General features: G+C 45.4%; 1 protein-coding gene across 24 annotated transcripts in view; it reads left to right on the plus strand.

Annotated features, from left to right (window-relative positions):
• The window catches only part of TRERF1 (transcriptional regulating factor 1), a 206,496-nt gene that overhangs the window by 72,537 nt on the left and 113,879 nt on the right, over positions 1-20,080 (plus strand). For 20 of the 24 annotated variants that reach the window (XM_072832996.1, XM_072832993.1, XM_072832999.1 and 17 more), the window contains one exon: positions 11,796-11,878. The exons of the other annotated variants lie outside the window; for them this stretch is intronic. The gene's annotated coding sequence lies outside the window, so the exon portion shown is untranslated. The remainder of the gene's footprint in view (positions 1-11,795; positions 11,879-20,080) is intronic. 24 annotated transcript variants of the gene reach the window in all.

Raw genomic sequence — 20,080 nt, forward strand, 5'->3', positions numbered from 1 at the left:
TGCCCCTCGCCTGGCCAGTTTCCTTTATTGTTTTCCTGGCTTTGGGAAGGGGGCGGGGTGGAGAGTGAGGTGGGGGGACATGGAGAGTTGACTGTGGAGGACTGCTGGATATGGGGGACATCTTTCCAGTCAGGTCTCATTTCTGCTCTGTTACTGTGCTTGGTTCTTGAATCAGGTGGCCCCAATTTGAAACAAACTCCTCACCTGGCTCTTCTGCTTCTGTCCCTATCAGTTCAGCCCTGCTTATCCTTGCCCAGGGCTGCTCCTCCTCCTGTGTCCCTCTCACGTACCTGGCTGCCTTTCCCTCCATCCCCAGTGTCATAGCCCCCATCTTTCAAGACCCAGTGCAGTTCAAGCTTTAGCTCTTTGAGAATCATTTTTGGTCAATATTAAGTGCTCTTTCTTTGTATTTTCTGTGGCTCTTGGATTCTGAGATCTTTATCTTAATCATCTTTGGATCTTCAGTGCCTGACACGGTACTTGTACACAGTAAGCACTTACTAGATATTTTTTTTTTGAATTTTTATTTATTTATTCATGAGAGACACACACAGAGAGAGGCAGAGACACAGGCAGAGGGAGAAGCAGGCTCCATGCAGGGAGCCCGATGTGGAACTCGATCCTGGGATTTCAGGATCACGCCCTGGGCCAAAGGCGATGCTAAACCACTGAGCCACCTGGGCTGCCGGATATGTTTTTCTTTAAAGATTTATTTATTTATTTTAGAGAGCACAAACAAGGAGAAGGGCAGAGAGAGAGAGAGAGAGAGAGAGAATCTCCAGCAGACTCCCTGTTGGGCATAGAGCCCAGTGTGGTTGGTTTCATGATCCTGAGATCATGACCTGAGCTGAAATCAAGAGTTGGATGCTCAACCGCCTGAGCCACCCAGGTGTCCCATCACTTAAATGCTTTTGAACTACACTGAATCAGGATTCCATTTGGTCCTGTGAGGGAGCGGGAATCAGCAAAATCAGTGGGAGAGATGCTGAAGAGATTGTAAGCCTTAGGAATGACTTGATAAGACACAAGAGAATAGTATTTGTGGAGTGAAAGACTGATGTCTTCTGAAGCTCAGCTACCTGTAGATGGGGGCATCTCAGAGCATCCTGTCATGTGAGATGATGAACAGAGGGCATCTCTGGAGCTGCCACATGGAGTAGCTGCTTCCATTAGTCTCCATTCCTGAATGATCTCTTAGATCAAGACTTCCATCCTTAGTCAGAGGACCTGCATGGACACATATTTATTGAGTACCTACTGTGTGTCAGGCACTGATCTGGATTTTGTCATTTTGTTGGAGCTCCATTGTGTGGTAGATTTGGGGGGGCACATCCAGAGGAGCTCCACTGCTGTATTATGGATGTGGAGGAGCAACAGAACCTTTGAATATATGCTGCCTAGGCTAGGAGAGTTGCTTTTCCCTGAGCCTCTTGGGTTTTACCGATTCCTAGGGATGTTAAATTCCCATATGATTGCTCCTGGGTAAGAGGCATTGGTGTGTACATCATGAATACTGCCATTCACATTCTGCCTCTGTGGGGAGGAGGGAGGTGAGCATGAGACAGGGCTCCACTTTCAGCCCTGTGCATCTGGTGATGGATGGCGGCCCTGGCTCTGTTGGTTAGGGACACAGCCTGAGATGGCTGGCACATGCAAAGGGTTTAACTGGAGAGACTTTAATGAAGAGTATTTAGAAAAGTGTGGTCAGAGTTAAGCAAGTCAGAGGTAAGAGGCACCCCAGGGCTGACAACAGTGGGAAGCTATTACCTCCTACTAGGCCGGGAGGAGGGAGCTCTAGAGAAGGGGCCCCCAGTAATTTCATGATCCTGAATGGATTCAACTACTGCCAAACTGGTGAGGTAAAAGGAAGAGGGAAATAAATGCTTCCCCTTTATCCAAATCCATGTGGAAGCCTAGGGAGCCCAGTTGATGCAATCAGTGGTCCAATAAGAGCAGAGAACAGTGTGTGTGTGTGTGTGTGTGTGTGTGTGTGTGTGTGTGTGTGTGTCAAGTTGAGAATGACCACCCCTGGCTGCCTGGGCATTCTTCTAATGCTTAGCTGACTCCCACATTTCTTAGGTTATTCAGCATGTGAACATGTTAACCAGTGTTTATGTCTTCTTAGAATCATGGCAGGATGGGCATTGGGTGGTTTTTACTAGAGCAAGAAAAACAGATAATAGTCATTGATGGCAGGCACTGAGCATCCTAAACATTTTATGTGCATCCTCCTTAAATCTTTACAGAGACCCCAGTAGGTAGGCACTATTATTGTCCTCATCTTCACCATGTTACCGGTAAAGTATGTGGGACTGAGAGAGTAAGTAGGTTGCCTAGTGGCTTAGCTAACAAGAGGCAGAGTTGGGCTCTGACCAGTTCTGTCTGATTCTGAACACATACTTGTGACCTCTCAGTGCCTCTCAGGCCTCATTCCTCTGCAGTGAGGAATGAGGCCTGAGAGGCCACAGGATGAGTGGGGCCCTACTCATCCTGTGGCCAGTGCCACATGTGTACTGGTCCCACTGCCTGGGATGGTCTTCCTACTTCCTCTCCACTTGACCCAGTTGAACCCATTGTTAGGACCCAGCTCAGATCTCACTTCCTCAGTGAGACCTTCTCCAACCAGTCTTGCACTCCACACCTCTCCTTCAGCAAACAGTGACCAGCAACTATCCACCATACCCTCGGGATGATCCAGCTCTCTCGAGTGTGTATCTCTCCTCAATATCCAAGAAGACCAGTTTTCACAGGTACAGGTCTTAGGTCTTAAAGGATTTTTTTTGAACTCTTATTAACTCATTCGAAAGGTTGAATCGAAGAGACTTCAATAAAGTGATTATTTATACAGCTGTAGGGTTAAGGGAAACAACAGTGGTGGTCTGGTGCCCATGGACTAATACCAGAGCTTTGGGGGGGGTTGATGTTTAGGGGGGTAGGTGGAAGCAAGCCATTACCACCCTAGAGTAGAAGGAGCTTCCTTAGAGTGAGCACCCAGGGATGGCTGTCACCCTGGGAGAGGGACCACATGGTAAGAACTGATGGATCTGAGGGTTGCTTTTCTACTTAGCTAGTAAATGCCCATTGAAAGCCAACAGGGAGGATTTTTTTCAAAGGAAAGAAAATAAGCTAGAGCTGAACTCGGTAGGAGCTAACAGTCTAGTTGGGTGTTTGGGGGAGAGAAGACAGGCATGTACCCCTACCTAAAATAGTACGACACTTCTGCAGAGCAGTATTTCTCCCTGGACAGATGAGCCGTACCATTAGTCAAGATTCAAGCCCAGTGAAGGTGGACATTTGAGGAACCATAATTGTTGAAAGCTTCCTTGTAACAAGGAGGAGGTGGTGTTGATCCAAAGGCCTCCATGACTATTTCCCCAAAGGCCTCACACAGGCCAGAGAGGCTTTTGGGTAGAGCATGGCCAGTCTGTGTTTCAGCAGTTTTGAAGGTTCATAGTTCTTAAAAAATGTTTCTTGAGGGTCCCAGAAGTTTGAATAATTGTAAATGTCCTTCATCTTTGGGGCAGACCTAAGGAGAGGCTTAAGCACAATGTCCCCCACACCCCTCAGGAGTCACACAGAGTCACTTAGGAAGATTTGATGTTGCACGGAGAGGACCTCAGTTTTCCTCCATATGGTGTTGCTTAATCTCATTTCTTTTTTCTCTATTCCTATTTTTCCACCCACTCCTGTTGGCCAAGACCCAGCTAGACACTGGAAGAGTAGAGTAAATTGTAGGCAAGCAGTTGGAAGGATGAAAACCCTTTGGTTGGGCCTTTCTTTTCTAGCTCTTGTACATTTTGGTGTTAAATTTCTTTTTATTTTTCTCTGCTGGGTCTTGGACATGCGAAGAGATGCTCTAGACATCCCCAGTGCCCTTTCCTTTTCTGAACACACTACACATCCTCCATCCTCTAGGCCTTTGAGCTCCTGGTTCTTACTGCCTGGAAGACTCTCTCACCCCTCCTCATTGACTTGTTAGATAGTAGGGAGCAGTGGGGACTGTGGAGCATTCCATAGTTTACAACTCCATCTTAAGAGTTTCTGGGCTTCTGAGCTATAAGTTATGGCTTTGATTGTTCCTTGGGGTGGGTGTGGCTGTTTGCCTTGCCGGAGACTCAGGAAGGAAACCAGTAGGGCTGAGTGACACAGCCTAGGTAGAAACTTCGAAGCAGGGAACCAGAGGAGACACTCAGGTGGAACAGCTGATCCATGTGGCTGAAATTCAGGGAGAAGGAGGAGATGAAGCTGAGGAGGCCAGACGAGCCCTGGAAGAAGCTGGGCTAAGGCACCTCTACTATATCTATTATTGGGGACCGGCAGGATTTGGGTGTGGCTTGGGGTCAGTTGCAATGGTAGACTCGGTCCTGGAGAGACATCTTTCATTTTATAAAAAGGAGATTCTCTGCATACCAGACTGGGACCTGCTCTGGCACCTTTGCTTCTCAATGCTATGTGGGTTTCAGAGATCAGATCATGCTTTGGTTCAGGTTTTAAACTTTCATTATTCCTTTATTACACAAATAAAAAACGTAATAAAGATAAGCAAAGAAGAAAAGGAACTGAAATTAATGCCACCCATAATCCTGCCACCCAGACATCATTTACATTTAGGACTTGGGTGTACGGAGACTTCCCAGGCGATTTTCTATATTTACAGAGTGGAAGCAAACCATTTAGATAGTATTTGTAGATATATTTTGTAACGTGTGTGTGTGTGTGTGTGTGTGTGTGTATGTATGTGTGAGAGAGAGAGAGATTTCTGTCCCATTAAAAAAACAATAAATGTTTACCCCAAATTAAAACTGAGGAGGATAAAGAGAACTCCCCTTGCCCTCCCCTCACCCCTAATTCGATTCCTTAGAGAAAGTCCTCTTTAAAAGCTTCCAGTATATCCTTGATTAGGGAACAATGTAAGAGGGACAGTATGCATGAAGTAACAAACTGGGGATATTGGTTGTTGCAACTTGTGCAAATATTAGCTGTCACGTGTCAGCAGGAAGGTGAAGGCTGGGTTTGAAGGGACTGGGAAGTAGTCTGCAGTTAGTGAAGGGGCTTTCAGAAATTGATATCATAGAGTTAGGGAAAGGAGGAGATGCTGAATTTTTGAGGCCTGAGTCTTGTTTGGATTTATCACATGGATCTTGGTGAGGAGTGAGAGGGAGTGAAGGGGAAGGAGACTGCAAGCAGGGGCCAGATACTATCACATCTTACCTCTTGGGCAGGGATTGGGGTAAGAAGGGTGGCTGGTATGCAAATGAGCAAGGGACCTGTCAGGAAGCAGTGACATAATTGGTAGATATTTATAAAAGTACCCTTGCTTGACAAAACAAAAAGTTGGCAACTCTGTGTTTAGTCCCCCAAATTAAAAAAAAAAAAAAGTTTTAAACAAATCTTTGAATGCTAAGAATCCGAGCAAGACTGGGGAACTGGATAAGGAGTCATAAATGTCAGATTTGGTTCTGGTTTTGGCTCTGGCTATGCAGTCTTGAACTGTACCTTAATTTGTTTAGATCTCAGTCTTCTTATCTGCTGTAGATCAGTGGTTCTCAATCCTGGATGCACATTAAAATCACTAGGGAACTTTAAAAATACCCAATGCCAGAGCCCCACTCCAGCCTAAAGGTGTCTGAATCATCTTTGGGGCTGGGACCTGGGAATTTTTTTAATGCAGCCAATGTTGAGAACCCCTGAGTAAGGAGTCTCCTAATTACTCATTTTGGCCCCAAAATGTTACAGTTCTGCTTATGGTATTATATAATTTTATTCCTTTCAAATACTGTGCACCAGTGTTACATAGACTTGTTACCTACCCAGAATTTTTACTTTTTTAAGAAAAATTCCCCATGATTCTCAGTAGACCAGTGATAATAATGCCAATGTCCTTTGTCTGGTTAGTTGGAATCATAAACATAGTGAAACATCAAATAAATGATTTTTGCCCAGGAGTTGAGAACATGGACTTACTTTCTCATTCCTTCATTTTGAAAAAGCTACTGACTAGAGGCCTGACTTATAAAAAGGCCATTTATAAAGAAGACCCTGGGGGCACCTGCGTGGCTCAGTCAGTTGAGTGTCCAACTCTTGGTTTCAGCTCAGGTCATGATCTCAGGGTTGTAAGATCAAGCCCTGTGTCCCGCTCAGCGAGGAATCTGCTAAAGTTTCTATCTCCTTCTCCGTCTGCCCCTCCTCACTCTCTCTGAAGTGAATAAATAAATCTTTTTTTTTTTTTTTAAAGAAGACCCTGAAAAGTTCAGAGAGGAGATGTTACTGGAAATGTTTTCGCTAGAAGAATTATAAATACCGTAAGTTCCGAATTAAGAGGTCCAGTTTGGGGAGTCTTTATCAGATCTAAATTCTACATGGAGTAGGGGATGTTGAAAGAGACTTGGTGCTGTTTTATCTTTACCATTGAAGTTTCTGGTTTTGTCTCTTCCTAAATGAGTCATTTTTTTTTTAAAGGAACCCAACTCGGGGAGGTGGGGAAACCACTGCCGGAGGTGCCAAGGAGGGGGTGGGCAGTGAGGCTGATTATCAGAGGACTGAGTTTACACTTGGGCCTTTCACCCGGGAGGGCTGGAACTGGGGACCTGTCTGCTAAGGGTGTATCGAGACATGAGGGACACAACCTGGGGGGGGGGGTTAAGGTAGTGAGTGGCATTGATGTTCATTTAATTTATCAAGTATTTTCTGGAGTGCACTCACCAAGCATGTGGCTCAACCCACAGGTTTCGGATATTGTGAATAGAGGGGAAGAGACCTCCTGGTTTTCAGTCTAGGTGGGGAGATGGGTCACAGATCGTGGAGGTTGGTGCGTCCCTTTCTGTCTGCACTTACAAACACATGAAGTGAGGTGCTAGTGCTCATGCCAGTGTAAACAGTGCAAATGCAAATGTTAGTGCAGGCAGCATTGCAGAGGAGGGAAAATGGCAGCCTGATGACCCCGCTGTGAAGTGCTGGGGTGCCTGATGAAACACACACTGGCCCGGCACCTCCACACATCACTTCCTCTTTCTGTGCTCAGTTGTCCCGGGTGAAGAGTGACCCCACGCACCTGAGTCACCCGGGCTCCTGATTGCCGTTCAGGGTGTTCACTGTCCTTGATGCCTGCAGAGGTAGGGAAAGGACAGAAAGTGGGGAGCAGTGGCCAGACCCTGGCTTTGGAAAACCAGAGCAGCTCCATGTGGGTTGGGCCACATGCTCAAGGGGAGGAGGAGCACAAGGCAGGATGCTCGCTGATGCCCAGCAAGAGTTTTGTGTGCTCAGAATGCTCCTTTTATTCCACACTGACCTCTGAGGGGGGCCGGTTTTCATCTTTTCTGAGTGGTGTGCAACCTCCTACAGTTGTGCCTGTGTGTTTGCTAAGTTTGTCACAAACTTCCTGTTTGGGTATGGTCTGAGGCCCGAAGCTTTGTTGTGTTTTGAAACCCGGGTGTTCACAGAGGTCCGGCGCTTCTCTCTGAGAGGCCATGGGGTGGCCCCTTTGTTCTCTTTCCTTTTGCTGACTGTTGCCATCTTCCTTTGCAGAACTTCTCTCTGGGAAGGGCTCTGTCGCTTCTGTTCTTGCTCTCATTATCCAGGGTTGAGAGCTGTGAGGTTTGAAGGCTTGGGGGTTGGGGGGCGGGCAGCATTTATTGGGCCCCTTATGTAAAGCCACGTGCTGTGCTAGATGTTTTTATACGTGTGTTGTATTTAGGCCTCACAGTAGCTCATGCAGGACCAGGCTGCATGAGCAGTGAGATTGAGTGACAAACCTAAGAACGGACAGCCCCTGGGTGACCAGGTCAGGATTTGATCCCAGGCCTGACTCCAGAGCTCCTTATTTCAGCTAGGTCATGAGGACCCCACTGCTCCTTGGGTTCCACTGGTTTGAGGAGCTCTTCATTTCTTATTGGGCCTCTCAGCAGACAGCATCACCTTGAGCCCTCTAGTTTTCTCCCAGACCTTGTTATTCAGCTGATACCCATTCTCTCGGTATGGGGTGTTCTCTGATGGCCCTTGAGTATTTTGCAGAATTTCGTCTTTCCCACTCATACTCCTCCTGTGGCCCCACGAAGCCCAGAATTATTGTGTGGCCCGTGGCTGATGACTGAAGTGGATTAGGGGCAACTCCCAATTCCCTAGAAATGGAGTATCCTTTTTCCCACTTCTGGGCATCTGGCACTGACCATTTCGCTGGTGGGTTTTGTCACCACGAACCCCACTGAGCTGGATTTCTCACATCTCAAGCTCTTCCCTTGAAGAGAGAAGGAGAGAGGATATCTATCTATGTCTGCAAAAGCATGTGAAGGGGTAGCTAAGGAAGGATGCCAAGACCTTGAATATGTGGGAGCAGGAAGAGGAGGGGGAGCTAAATCTAGCACCCTCCTTCTCATGGGGATAGCTCTTATAGGATGCCAGACTCGGGTGTTTTCTGCAAAGGAACAATAAGTATGCTTCCAGAAACTTCAAGATGGCCCTGTGTCCCTTCCCTTGCCCATCCTAGTTCTCCTGTATTTTCTGAAAAACTTCTACCAGTGCACCATCTGAGCTTCATCGGCATTGTTCTGCATATCAAGTAATGTTTACCAAGACCCTGTGTTGAGTAGTGGGCAACCCCAAGCATTTTCAACATTAATATCAATCACCTTCAAGGGGTCGGCAGTCTACGTGGAAGGTCAATGTAGTGAGCTCAGAAGAGCCAGAAGAGCTAAGGATCTGGGGTGGTGCAGCTCAGTGGGCTGCAGGAGGCAACCAAGAGGGGCAGGCTGCAGGGAAAGAACATGCGTGTGGGGCACCTGGGTCTGCCAGGCATAGAAAAGGGAGGGGCTACGGGATGGGGTGGAGCAGAGGGTGCCTGTGGGAAACAGGACTGAAAAAGTTGAGTGCATCCTTGTTGAAGGAACCCAAGGAATGACTATGGACTTAGAAATTTTCCCATATCTGGAGCTGCCAAAACTGAGCAGGACGGGGCTAGGTAAAAATGGTGCTGTAGGAAGGCTCACCTGGCTGGGTGCCCTGTAGATGGGGAATGCTGGCAGGTGAGTAAAAACCCATTTATCCTGTTGAATTTTAGGAATGAAACTTTGAGGGCTTGGACTAGGGTGGTGACATGAATATAGAAAGGGGGATAGAGAAATGGAAGGTTTCAGGCCCCCAGTTCTAGCCCTCGCCACCCATGTGACCGTGAGCAGGTTACTTAATTTCTTGAATCTCAGTTTCATCGTCTGCATGCGGAAGCTAAAAACACCTCACAAGACTGTCGTGTGAGGGTTTGGCTTGTGTCGCACCCAGCACACATGCTGTTGCGGGTGCTCAGCAGAGTATGAGCCCTCTTGTGGGGTACAGGGCCCAATTTATGACCTGTGGGGAGGAGTCTGGGGAGTGTTCAGAGGGCTCTCTAGGGGCTGACTCTGGGATCCTGGACAATGGTGCAGCCTTGACAGAAGCGGATGGAGCTGTGGAGGCCTCTGGATTCAGTTTTGGGAAGATTCTACTAATCCAGAACCCCCCACCCCCACCCCAAAGCCCTGTGGATTGTGCTTCTGTGAAACCATGGCTTCTAGTTTCAGCTGGGCCCTCAGTGCTGCTGGCCAGCAACCAGCTCTCCAACCCTGGTTGCCACTGGGTGAGACCAATGAGGCACTGAGGGCACAAAGTTTAAGGCGGCTTCTGGTTTTCAGGCTGCCCGTGTACCTACATGATTCCCCTTGATGGGGTGTTCCACACCACACCCCTTGTCAAGCTCTTGTCTGCCCTTCCTTCGTTCAGGAGACAACCTGGCTTTGTTTATTCATTGACAAGTTCAAACAGCTCAGCTTGGGCCCACTCAGGTTCCTGCCTCTGCTCCCTTGTGGATACTGACATTGGGTCTCATCCCAACCTGATTTTCTTCCACTCAGAGATGGACACATCTCTCCTCTTGGCCAGAGAGAACCTTCTTCCTATACATGAGTTTTCTACATCTTCTGTGGCTCCTGGGACCTCACCCCCTTCAGTCTCCTGGCTGAAACCAAACCTCAAACCTTTACTCTCTAGTTCTCATTCCTTCTCCTCCTGTCCTTACAGACAGATGTCTGGAAAGAATGTGCCCTCAGATTTTGCTCCTCAGTTGACACAGCTCACTTGGGCTGGTTCCTGCCTATGGGAGGTGTATGTGGCACAGGGGAGGGACCCAGCTGGATTTTCTGCGGAGGGCTCCTGCCCTCCACAGGGACTGTCATCGTCAGGGCACCTGCAGCCTCCATATTGCCACAACCAATGGACACTTCACTCCTTATCTTTCTGGACTCTGCTACTTTTGATGTTGGACAGCTTTCTCCTTTTTGCTCCTCTCATTTCTCTTGGTTTCCTTCATTCCACCAACAAATCTCTCTGCAACTGTTTCTTGAGCACACTCCTCTGTGCCAGGCTCTGGCATGTATCATAACACCATGCCCCTGCTTATGGGGAGTTGATAGACTTGGCATGAGGGAAGAAGGTAAAAAAATATAAACAGATGTCAGATGCTAGTAAATGCTACCAAAAAAAATAGAACAGAGAAGGTGGGTGGGGGGGATAGGACAGGGGCTGGGGCGGTGGGGGAGGGTCCCTCTAAGAGAGTGACATTGTCACCAGAACCTGAAAAAAGTAAAGGATGCCCCAGGAGAGGAGTGTTCTGGGCAGAGTGAAGAGCAAATGCAAAAAGTCTTGAGGGAGGAGCCTGCTTAGGATGTTTGAAGAAGCCATTCTAGCTAGAGGAAATTGAAGATGGGCAGAGTGGGAGAAAGAAAGGTCAAGGAAGAGGATGGGCCAGGTCACGTGGGCCCCGAAGGTCATTTCAAGTACTTTGTCTTTTATATTGAGAAGAGATGAAACACTCTCCAAGTCTTTTGAGCAGAAGAGTGATTTTTAAATGATCGCTGAGGCTGCCGTAGGGAGCATGGTACATCAGGCGGCTCGGGCTGCCATAACAAAATACCTCAAACTGGGTGGCTTGAATAACAGTGGGGTATTTTCTCACAGTTCTGGAGGCCAGAAGTCCCAGATCAAGGTGTCGGCAGGGCCTCACTTCCTCTGAAGGCACTAGGGAAGGATCTGTTCCAGGCCCCCCTCCCAGCTTCTGGTAGCTCCTGGTCTTAGGCAGCAAAACGCCAACCTTCACACAGCAGCGTTCTCTCTGTGTGACTGCCTGCGTCCTAATTTCCCCTTTTTATAAGGGCACCAGTCGTACTGGATTAGAGACCCACCCTACTCCGAGATGATCTCATCTTAATAGCTAATTACATCCACAATAACCCGATTTCCAAATAAGGTCATTCTGAGGTACTGGGGGCTAGGACTTCAACTTAAGAATCTGGGGGAGATGCAATCCAACCCATAGTACAGTTTGATCCACATAATAGACAGATTGTTGAAAGGCAAGCAAGGGTGAAAGTAGGGAGACCAGTTAGGAAGTCCTTGCAGTAATCCAAGGAGAGAAGCTGCTGGTGGGGGTGATGAGAAGTGGTAAGTCTGGATGTATTTTGAAGAATCAGGTGACATCCTTTGTTGGTGGACTGGATGTGGCGTGTGAGGGAAAGAGGGGAGTCACAGAGACTCCTGGGTTTCAGGCCTGAGTAACTGGAATAGAGGTGGGTGTCTTTCTCTCCTAAATGCTCTTCTCCCTCGGGGACCTTCCTCAGCAGCCTTTGCAGGGTCCTCCTCCTGGGCAGGTCCATCGGCTGTTGGATTCTTCAGGGCTCCAGCTTTGGCTGCTTCTCCAGTCTCTCCTGATCCATAGGATCTTTCCCATGTTGAAGCCAAATATCCTGAATATGCTTTTTGGGTCACTCCTACAGGCCCTGGCTCTGGAGGATGCTGAAGGAGGAAGACATGGAAGCAGGACGACCCTGAAAGATTAAGCGTCTTAATCCTGAAACAGGTAGCCGCTCTGAAATGTTTTGTGATGAAGGGGTCCTAATAGTATTTCTTTGGTATCTATGGAGTGGAAAATGTGCCAATAAGGGGAGAAAGGCTGCTGTGGGTCTGGTCACCCATAATTTCTGGAAGAGTTTCTTTGGGAAATGGTTGGTGATTGTGGATTCACATATTGGCATTCAGCATCACTTGGAATGTGCCTTGTCTCTCTCGACTTTGCAGAGTGGTTGTGAATAGTGAAGGTGACAGAGGACAGTCACTGGTGGTAGCTCTAGATGTGTTCAGGGGGAATTAAATTAGACCTTTCTGGAGAATTGTAGTAGAGAAGGCTGCTCTGAGAAATCCCGCAGAGCCTATAAGAGGCAGATTCTTGAACCAAGGAGCCTTTGATCTGGCCCTGGACATTTCTAGGGTTTTTGTTTGTTCAAATCATCTCTAGCCCTGTGTTTTCTTCCAGACTCAGTGTGTCCCTCTAGAAAATGGGCACATAGCTGTGATTCCTTTGCCACGTCTCACACAGAAGTTGTCTGAAGGGTCAATAAGTTTGTGTATAAACAGATTTTTTTTGGTTAATGTTTAAATCCTGGCATGGCAAGAGATGACTGTTTCCCACAATCCTCAGTAACAATGGGGAAAGGAGGGTGGTGGGTGTCTAATTTGATTGTCTTGGTGTGCGCAGGTTCTTTTTCTTGGCAGGTGCCATACTTTTCATCTCTCTTATGCGAGACTGAAAGTTGATTGCCTCTTTTTTTGTTGTTGTTGTGTTTGATTTTTTTTTTTAAGATTTTCTTTATCTATTCATGAGCGACAGAGAGAGAGAGAGAGAGGCAGAGACACAGGCAGAGGGAGAAGCAGGCTCCACGCAGGGAGCCTGACATGGGACTCGATCCCGGGTCTCCAGGATCACACCCTGCGTTGCAGGCAGCGCTAAACCGCTGTGCCACCAGAGCTGCCCTGTGCTTGATTTTGATTTAATTTTTAAGCCATTGTGTCTTGGGGTTCCAGGAAGAAACAGGTGGTTCATTCAAGTGGAGTCATCCAAAAGACTCTCCTGAAGAGACTGTTTAAGTGGTGTAGGCAGGGTTAAGAGATCCGAGCACAAGATGTGGAACTACCCCATGGCTAGCTATGTGTGAGGGAGCTGTTACCATGCGTAGTCCTGAAAGAAGAAAGAGGGAAGGATCGGTTATTAGAACTGGAAAGAGAAGCTCCATGGAAAGGCTCTCTCTGGTGGGGAGATGCAGTCAGCCTTCAGCCACACAGCTGGGAAAGAGCCAAGAGACGAAATATCCTCATCAAACTCCCTTGTCAGTTCTCCTGTCTCCTTTTTTTTTTTTTTTTTAAGATTTTATTTATTTATTTATTTATTTATTTATTTATTTATTTATTTATGAGAGAGAGAGAGGCAGAGACACAGGCAGAGGGAGAAGCAGGCTCCACGCAGGGAGCCCGATGCGGGACTGGATCCCGGGTCTCCAGGATCAGGCCCCGGGCCTAAGGCAGCGCTAAACTGCTGAGCCACCCGGGCTGCCCAGTTCTCTTGTCTCCTGATGGTGTATTCTGTTAGGCACACTCAACCAGAAGCTAGACGGCTGGGAGCCATGCTGGTGTTTTCCATAGAGATCAGACCCTTGGGAAGAGGGGCAGGCACAGAACTGAGTGCAGAAGTGGGGATAGAGAGGTGCAAACGGGAAATATCTATCCAAACAAAGATGCAGATTGCTTGGATTATATTGCAAGGGATGTTTCTATTCAAAGAGGTGTTTTTTGTTTGGTGGAGTAAGTGAAACTTTGCATTATGAGGTCAGCCACATAGGACTGTTGGCTGTGAGGGCTGGAAGGAGCAAAAGAAATCTTCTAGTCAAACTTCATCCTTTTTGCAATTGGGAAGACTCAGGAAAGTCAAGTGACTTGCTCAAGGCCACTCATAATTTCTTGAAAGTGTTTCTTGAAAGCCAACACAAAACCACTTGAAACAGTTAAGAAATGGTGTCAAGTAAAATCCAAGAACATGCAGGAGAAAGCTGTGAATTGGTGCTTTCTTCTCATTTATCAGTCGGACCCTTTGGGGTTGTGACCATCGTCAAACCCAACTCAAAGGGGCTCCCACAGCACAGGGAATTAATCAAATGGCTCATGGTACCTGTGAAGGTCCGGGATAGGGTGGATTGCATTGTGGGTGTGAAATAGCAGCCGACATCAACATGATGTCAACCATCCAGTATCTTTTCATCTCTCTGTTACTCTTCTGTGATGTCAGTTCATCCCCAGGTTGGCTTTTCTCAGGGAGGCCGAATGGCTGCGGAAGTTCCTGGGCTCATAGTTGAATCCCTTTGGCTTGAAGGAAAGAAGCATCCTTGCCAGTAACTTCTTAAAAGACTGAGAAAGTATCATTCTCAGAATTCCATCCCCAGCACACCAACCTTGGCATTTCATTGGCCAGAACCACATGCCCACTCCTCAGCCAATCCCAGTAGTCAAGTAAATGCCGTCTGTTGATTGGCAGGGATGGGAGGTTTTTCTGATTGGTCTATCCCTCTCCTGGAGGAGTGCAGGGCGAGGAGGAGGAGACAAAGATGACTGTTGCTTGGGGAAGAAGGAAAGTGGCTACCGGGGAGAGTGGCTGCTGACATCCACTATACTGGATCAGCTATAGAAACCTTACTCATTTAAACTAATTATTGGAAGTAACAGTGGGAGGACACCTGCTTTTAACAAGTGAAGGTCTGAATCCATAGCCTGGTTTCAGGCAGAACCTTCCCAAACAGTTCCCACTGTAAGGCTTGCAGTTAGCATCTGCTTTTCAGTCTGTTTAAAACGTAGGCTCTTCTAGTAGGTTTTAACCATGCTTTCTACAATTCTGCTTAATTTCTCATATGCTTATTCAACCCTTTTATAGCCAACATAAACACTGAACTCATATTCTAGGTTAGTAGAGATTAAATTACATTAATGAGTCTCCTCGTTTAAACCTTATCTATAAAATGGGAGTGAGAATAGCACCTACTTTATAGATTGTTGTAAGGATTAACTGAGGTAATCCAGGTAAAGTGCCCAGTCTTCCAGTAGTTGGCCCAATAAATGTTACCTTTATTAGTGTCATATATCTCAAAATATTGTCACATTTATGTGTTTATGTGCACATTTAATCCAGGAAATTAACTCTCTTCACAGCAAATATATTATTTGTCACTGATTAGTTCAGTTAGAGATGAGGTAAATAAAAGTATTAAAAAATTTAGTGTTTATGGATTTTTTTCCAATGGAATGCTTTTTGCTTTAGAATTCATTTTGGGGAAAATCTAAGAAAGAAAATTTTAGGTAGCATATAGTTAAGTTAAAGTAGATATACTCCCTGAAAAAGAGGGAATTTTCATTTTACAGTAACTTATTAATGTATTCTTAGTTGAAAAGTTTTATAAATTGTTGAAGGCCTGGGCAGCCCGGGTTGCTCAATGGTTTAGCGCTGCCTTGGGCCCAGGGCCTGATCCTGGAGACCTGGGATTGAGTCCTGTGTCAGGCTCCCTGCATGGAGCCTGCTTCTCCCTCTGCCTGTGTCTCTGCCTCTCTCTCTGTGTGTGTCTCTCATGAATGAATAGATAAAATCTTTAAAAAATAAAATAAAATAAATAAATAGTTGAAGGCTTGTCATGACGTATCCCAGCTGATTTTCCTACCGATGTTCTCAGTTTGGAGGCTCTGGAGGGGGTAAGTGACCTTCCTCAGCTTTGGCTTCCCAAACCAGCTACACCATTGGGCTTCTCTGGGTAGATGGATTTTAGGATCACCGAAGCTAGTCTTGGGTGTTTATTTCAGTTGAATTTTAACTGACAAAATGCTGTGAATTATTCTCTGCAGCCTTTAGTACCATAAGGCAGACCTCTCAGAGTCTCAGCAGGGTGAAGTATCTTGATTTGGGGGTTCCCAGATTAGTGATAAGAAGAGCACAGGTTGACCCTGTGCTCCCTCAAGTACTCTCAAACTTTAGGACGGCCTGTCTTTATTTGACTTAGTGCAGCAGGAGAAATTCACTTGAACACAAGTCTTGATAAATCCAATTCATTTTATAAAGAAGAAACTATTTACTCTCAAGTCACTAATTTAGAATTGTTAGTGTCGTTTTCTACCAGTAGAAGGAAAATCTTGCAATACCTAAATAGTTCAGATTGAAAATTGTACCAACAGTTTTTCTTTTTCCACCATTTGACCCCCCAAATGATAAATCTGTTCAGTTGGATTTGGCCTTCAGTTGTGTAGCATATGCCTCTATGTGTGGGAAAGCACACGCGCGCGCGCACACACACACACACACACACACACACACAAGAAACACATGCACAGGGACGGCTGAGTGGCTTAGCGGTTGAGCGTCTGCCTTTGGCTCAGGGTATGATCCGGGAGTCCCAGGATCAAGTCCCACATCGGGCTTCCTGCATGGAGCCTGCTTCTCCCTCTGCCTATGTCTGCCTCTGTCTCTGTCCGTGTCTCTCATGAATAAATAAATAAAATCTTTTTTAAAAATGAAACAAAAACAAAAACAAAAAACCCCACACAGGCATAGAGGGAGTTAGGGAGAGAAAGAGAGAATGTAATTTGGTTGAAAACCCCCAGAAAGGAAAGGGTGCTTGTGAGAAAATCAGTGTGTGCATTAGTTGCTGGGAGGCTAGTACTTGTAACAGTTGCATCTTGGAGCTGCCAAAAGAGTATGACTTTTTAAGATGTCTTTTGGAGTCATTAAAAAACCCCAAACATACACCTAACCACCCCTGGCATCCAGAACAGTAATAAAACATTCCTCATTCTGCTTCGCTTCACATGCCTGCTTGGCTTTGCCACAAACATGTTTTGCCTTCCAGCCAGGGATTAAGCTTCTGTGTGAGGCCATGACTGGTGTGAAAGCAACTTCTCTGTCATTGCTTTTTTTTGGGAGGGGTGGGGGGACTGCTTGCATGCCTGTGTGAAATTCTGAATGGAATTCTGGAATTGCAGCACCAAAGAGGGGTTTGAGGTCTGTGCCTTCCTGCCAGGCTGTTTGAATGGTCTTCATCTTGACTGACAAAAGGTGACCTAATCCTGACATGTCACTGACCTCTAACATTTCATGGATCCTCGGTAAACAAGGACATGAACTAAGATGTGTCTTTCTCATGAAAAAGCAACACACCACATAATGCAGTTACTGCCCTGTTCACAGCCTCATTCTTGGGCACAGTGTCACCGTTTGAGTCCTGTTTGTGTTCTCACATATGCTCCTACAGCACAGTCCTCCACTGTTCTAGTAGACATTCCATCTTCATTCAGATTCCTTACCACTTGTTTTTATTCAGGTGTATCTCTCTCTACAGCAGGCTATTCGGTGTGTATAGTTATAGCTCAGTGTTCATTTGGACAGACGTTACCACAACCCTCTTGCTTTAATCAGCTTGGGCTGCCATAACAAAATACCACAGACGAGTGGCTTAAAATAGAAATTTATTTCTCACGGTTCTGAAGGCTGGGAAATCTAAGATCAAGGTGTTGGCAAGGCAGGTTTCATTCTGAGACCTCTTATGTTGGTCTGTAGGCGACCGCCATCTTGCTATGTGCTCACTTGACCTCTTCTTTGTGCCCTTGTGAAAAGAGGAAGCTCTGGTGACTCTTCTTATAAGGACATTAATCCCATCATGGGGCTCCACCCTTGTGACTCATCTTAACCAAGTTGGTTCCCAAAGGCCCCACGTCCTCATACTATCAGATTGGTGGCTAGGATTTCAACATATGAATTTGGGTTGGGGGTGGGGGCGGACACAGACTTAAAGTCCATAATAATCCTGAATCTTTATTTGTGGCTCCCTTGGAGTGCTTGCAGAGTTGTTGGTCCAGGAGCCCTGCAGTAAGTAGAGAAAGCCTTAGTATTATTGCTGTGAACAGGTACAGCATCTTACAGGTGGCTCGGTGGATTACAAAATTGGAAGACCTTTACCACAGAATTCAGGGTGACCTAGGTAGACTGGTGATCTCCTTTTCTTTTCAGATCTTGGTTTCCTAGATCAAGATGCCAAGTTGTAGACCGATGCCAAGCTCGGTCAGCCTCCATGAAGTGTGGGTGGTTCAGTATTCAGTATTCCCTGATCACCATCGATAGCATACCTGATGGGCCTCTAAAAAAGAGGTCTTAAAATGAAAGCCTGGGAAAATGGGTTATTTCTTAGCACTTTATCCTCTTGGGTATTTACTTCCTTTTCTTGGGGGAAAGGAGGGCAGTAAATTATAATAAAACTGTTCCTGTTCTATTAGAGATCAGTATCTTACAGGGTCCTTTTAAATGTATACAAGTATGGTAATGTCCATATGAACACAGGCATGTGTGTAAGCACATATATGCATACACACACAAAAACCTGTGCCAGGTGGAATATTTTAAAATATAATAAGGCCTTTGAAAGTTCCTTTAAACTTTCAAGGAACAGTTAATTTCTGTGTTATATAAACTGTTCCAGGATTTAGAAGAAAGATGGAAAACTTCCAGATTCTTTTTTCTAGCAAACATGACCCTGATAACAAATCTGGCAAGCCCCCAAAGGAAAGCTGTATACCAGTCTCTCTTAGGAATGTAAAAATTTTAGATAAAATTCTATTGGGTAGATTTCAACAATAGAGTGTGTGAATGTTCCACCATATGCAAGTAGGTTATGGAATGCAGGAATGGCTTCATATATATAGATTTTCATTTGATTGACATAAATTATTTAAGTAAAAATATGCAATAATCTCATTAATTCCGGAAGAACATTCAGTCAATTCAACTTCTAATTTTTACAAACCACTTAAAAAAGAATATATAAAATGACCATTCCTTCATATGATAAGGAAGATTGAGTTCACACAGCCTCCTGTCATTATACTTTTGGGGGCCCCAATAAAGGCATCATTGGATATAGCTGTGATCAAAACAAAAAGCCTATGTAGAAAGTTACAAAAATAGTAACTTTAGAAAATAACTATTGTAAGGAAAGGGTAAAATTATCATTGCAGATTGCTTAGTTGTAGATCAAGAAGTCTTAAAGAGATTACTTGTATATAGTAAGATAAAAACTAAGGATTTGGAAATCCTGGGTGGCTCAGTAGGTTAAGCATCTGACTCTGGATTTCGGCTCAGGTCATGATTTCAGGGTCTTGAGATCAAGCCCCGTGTCAGGCTCCACACTCAGTGTGGTGTCTGCTTGAGATTCTCTCTCTCCTTCTCTCGTTGTCCCTGCCCCCAATCCCACTGATCTCTCTCACGCGTTCTTTCTTTCTAAAATAAATAAGTAAAACCTTTTTTTTCTAAAGATTTTATTTATTTATTCATGAACGACGGGGGTGGGGGGCAAAGACACAGGCAGAGGGAGAAGCAGGCTCCATGCAGGGAGCCCCACGTGGGACTTGATCTGGGGTCTCCAGGATCACACCCTGGGTTGCAGGTGGCACTAAACCGCTGCACCACCGGGGCTGCCCAATAAGTAAAATCTTAAAAAAAAACAAAAACAAAAAAACAAAACAAAACAAAAAAACAACCCAAACCAAAAACCTAAAGATTTGGATACTTCTGAAATTAGTTCATGAGTTTATTGCCATTCCTGTCAAAGTCCCATCAGGATTTTAAAAATTTCACAACAGGGTTATCAGTCCGTATGGAACGATAAGTAGAATTCTGGAAATGGCTGTGGGACAAGGGAGTTATATCTATTGGATATTACAATATATAGTTGAACCAGATGTTAAAGTATACTATAAGGTCTTTGTAAGTAAAACACTGTGATGCTGGCATAAGAGGAGGAAGCAGGTAAGCAAAGCAGGATAGTTGAAAAGCAGACCCTGGCATAAATGATTTGCTAAGTCATAAAGAAGACATCAGAAATCAGTGGGGAAGGAAAGATTATTCAATAAATAATTTTGATGCATAGTTAGCAATTTGGAAAAAATCATTCTAACTTCATCAAAATGAATTACATATTGATTAAACAATTAAGTGCAAAATGTAGAGGCATAGGAAATCTACTGAATTGAATATTGCTTAGAAACAAAAGAAAAACACTCGGATAGGAAAAGAATAGTCAAACTATAGAAAAAAAAATCAAGATTTCTTCCTGTAAAAATACGGGGTATTTGGGGGTAATAATAGATTGGAAAAATACAGAGTATTATGGGGTAACAATACATTGGGAAAAGCTCTGCAGTACCATGA

This window comes from Canis lupus, chromosome 7, assembly GCF_048164855.1.
Source record: "Canis lupus baileyi chromosome 7, mCanLup2.hap1, whole genome shotgun sequence".
NCBI classification, from domain to species: Eukaryota; Metazoa; Chordata; class Mammalia; order Carnivora; family Canidae; genus Canis; species Canis lupus.